The sequence below is a fragment of the Meleagris gallopavo genome, chromosome 28 (genome assembly GCF_000146605.3).
Source record: "Meleagris gallopavo isolate NT-WF06-2002-E0010 breed Aviagen turkey brand Nicholas breeding stock chromosome 28, Turkey_5.1, whole genome shotgun sequence".
Classification (NCBI taxonomy): Eukaryota; Metazoa; Chordata; class Aves; order Galliformes; family Phasianidae; genus Meleagris; species Meleagris gallopavo.
In genome coordinates, this window is record NC_015038.2 from 3,442,100 (window position 1) to 3,445,818 (window position 3,719).

A 3,719-nucleotide genomic window follows, 5' to 3' on the forward strand; every position below is an offset into this window, starting at 1 on the left:
AAAAAAAAAATAATTCCTCTAACCTCCCTTCTTCGGCTGCAACTCGACTTGTCTACTTTGAGCCAGGATTACAGAACCGGGGAGGGGAGGCAGGTGGAAAATAACCCCGCGGTCTGAGCCTCCTCGGTAAAGATTTCAGCCTCCTGCAGGCCATATATGCCCGTTGGTTTCTCTCTTCATCACCTCGGGTGCAGATATTGCTGCAGATCCCTCTTTTCTTGGAAATTTCCCCTTCCCGTGCACCCCTCCTCTCCCTTCTCCTTATGCACTAGAAAAAATAGTACAACCCTGACAAGGCTTGCAGCATCCAACGGCTTCGCTTAACCCTTTTCTACCAGGCCCAGAGGAGAGGAGGTCGCATTTGTCCCAGTTTTTCTCCTTTTCCTGCATTTTCTCCCTGCAGCTCCACTCCAGAGCTCTGCTGGGTTTAATCTTCTTTGGCTCCTGTGAGCATCACAGCAGAACACCACGACCACCAGCTATCTGCTGCAGCCACAACGCGAGCCCCCATTTCCCCCTAAATCAACCAACCTTGATGATTTTTTTAAACATGCATTTCTTCTCCTGCCCCTAAACTCCCTCTTCCCCTTCCTCCCTGCCCCAAACACCCCAGGTTTGCTCAGCAGTGCGGACATTTGCTCATTATTTAACACGTTGATTATCATTTAGCATGAAGTCTTGGCTCTTCTCTCTGAGCCCAGACCGGAGCGGTGATGCTGGTGCTGATTTGAGACGGTTATGGCATCATATGAGTTGACATCACAGATTCCAGCACTTGTTTTCTGCTACTTTCTCCCCACCACACGCTGTCCTGCTCAGAGGACCCCCTCCCACCCCCTCCCCATCTCTGGGTTCCGTTCATGCAAATCTGGGGGCTGAAGGGGCAGGAAGGAGGCGAAGGAGATCAGCCACAAGAGCCCGGTTTGTCGCTGCGTGCACAAGGCAGGCTCGCTGCAGGCACGAGCCATGGCCGTCTGTCAGAGCGCTGAGATTTCGGGCAGCAGAGAGCCTCGAGGACAAGGTCGAGGCGTTTGCTTTCCCTTTTGCAACCGAAAAAAAAATAAAAACCACTCCAAGCCTCCATTTCACAGCTTGTGGCAAGCCGCTATTTCAGCAGAGACAGCGGGGAGGAAGCGGGGAGGGGGAAGGGGGGGAGAAAAAGGCACCAACTTACAATTGGCTCTGCAGTCAGGCATGCAGCGAATGCACAAACAGCCGCGCTCCGCTCTGCTGGCAGCACCCTCACCTGCGCTGCTGGCCCCGAAACTCGCCCCGGGCTCCTGGGAGCAAAGCTCCGAAGGCAACAGAGCTTCTCAATGAATATTCATAAGATTAATATGAGCATCTCTCCCCCCACCCCCCCCTCCTCCTCCTAAGCAAGAGACCTAGATTTCAACCACTGGGAAATAATCATATCCCTGGATGCACGATGCTGCTGCTTTAGCGGGCGGCTCTGCGTGTAGCATGTTTGTGTTGGAGCCTGGATCTGCATGGGGAGATCTGGGGTCGCAGCAGCTCTGCATGGCTTTGGGGGAGGCAGTGGGGCAGGATCGGGCTCCTGTGGGCCACGATGCCAATGGTTGGGGTGAGGATGCTGTGCTGCCCCATAGGCTCCAGCCCAGCTGGACACAATGTGGGGTGAGCAATGCATCCACAGCAGGAAAACTCATCCCCTCTTCTCCATCACGCCTAGAACAGTCACTTTATATCAGCCTGCATTTGCAGACCTCTTCCCTGCACGTGGAGGCATCTCGCCATCGCAAAGGGGGGACACACAACAAAGCTGGCACACAAGGCTTTGGCTCAGTCTTGGACTGCTCTGCTATCACCATCCAAGGAGTGCTATCACCATCACCGGGGCAGCCATGAGGACGGCAGGGCACCCAGCATCCAACAAGCACAAACACTGGAGGAGGTGATGGAAGCATTTCAGCTCCCGTATGCAGCAGTCTGACTGTGAGGTGCTGCTGCTGCTGGAGGTGATCGCGTGGCTCACCCTGGAAGCCCAATAAAATCAGTGCTGAGGGTGATGCCCTGGGAGGTGTGGGGGCATGGAGGGGTTAAACCATATTTCCCTGAGCCTCAGCTGCATCCTAAAGCTGAATGTGAATTTCCATGGCAAAGGGGGGCTCACACTTCCTTATTGCATGCATTCCTCTGGGTGTGAGGCTACACGGGAAGAAAGGTTTTAATTTTTGCCTGTGTTGTTTCAGCCTTTTCTGAGATAGATCTGTCACAGCAGGGTGGGCAGAATCCAGACAACAAGATGCCCAAGGCTGATACTTATGCAATGTGTAGAAACTGAGGCTGGGCGATTCAAGTGCAGCTGAATTTCTAAGCTTCTTTCTTTCTCTTCCCACTGCTGCCTTGCCAAGGCTTTGCACAACCAGTGGGGTTTTTCGTATCAGCAGAACCATCTCCTTACAAAGAGCTCCAATCCTGCCTGTAGCAAACGGAGGAAATCTCTCTGAATTGAGTGATGCTCTCTGATTTACTACCCTAATTGTGGAGCTATTATTATAATGTGTACGTCTGCACCCGCCTCCCTCTGCCACGCTGACAACTCGAGATGTAACTCAGCGCTTCGGAGGACGCAGCAAGTCAATACACTGCACCTACTTGTCTGATTTACATGTGTTTCAATGGCTGACACCTTTGCATTAATATTGTCATTAAAATATATATATGTTCCCACTGGATTCTTTCTGTTATCCAAATGGAATTGATACCTTTCTTAATTGGAAAACTTACCCCGTCCTTTCTTCTGAACTGAACTGTTCCTGTGTTGGGTGTGGGGATGCCCAGTGATCTGGTGCTCAGTTCCCAGCAGAATCAGATCTGCTCTGCATTCAGACAACACTCTCAGACATAGGGGCTGGATTTTGGGTGTGGAGGCAGGAGTTGGACCTTTGTCCCCCCCAATTTGGGGTATTCTATGATGCTATGGTATACAAAACAATAAAATATCCATCCTCCGAAACCAGAAACACCATCAGCATGTTGCAACGTGACAATGACATATCTCCATGGTGACCTTCCTGGGGACACCTCCTGCAAGGCCAGTGGGGCTCTGAGGGATGCCAACAGTCATGCAATGAGGAAGAATCAAGACCATGGCTTGGATGCATGCATGAGCATTGCTGCGCTCCCAGGATCCTGAGCAAACTGTTCTCCTGCCTCCATCTGAGCCTCCATCGGGAGGAACCTGTGACATTTTAGGAGCTGTGACAACGACAAGTGGCCTCCCCAGACTATGAGTCACCCTCTAGAGAAAGCATCCCACCTCCTGCCTGCTGCATGCATCAGCAGAGGGTGCAAGCATGGCCGCATGGCTGGGCATTGGTGCGCAGTGGCAAAAGGACACACTGAGAGATGATGGTGACCACATTGTGATGGAACAGGGTCTGAAAATGGAGGCAGCCAGAGAACAAGTTGACACAGGTGGGGAGAGCACGCTTTGCTCTTGCATTGTTTGCGCTGCTGGTGAATCCCAAAATACAACAGTGACATGGTCACATGGGAAAGGTGGAGCAGGAGATCTTGTGATCATGGGGCCATGTCCTGGGGCAGCTGGGTCCATGGGAAGGTCTCCTGATCCTGCAAAGAGCTCCTGATCCTTGGGAAGATCCATTGGCCCTTGGCAAAGCATGGCCAAAGTGAACTTAGCTAGTATTACCTACCTGCAAAGATAAAATTACACACATTCTCCCTCTCTGATG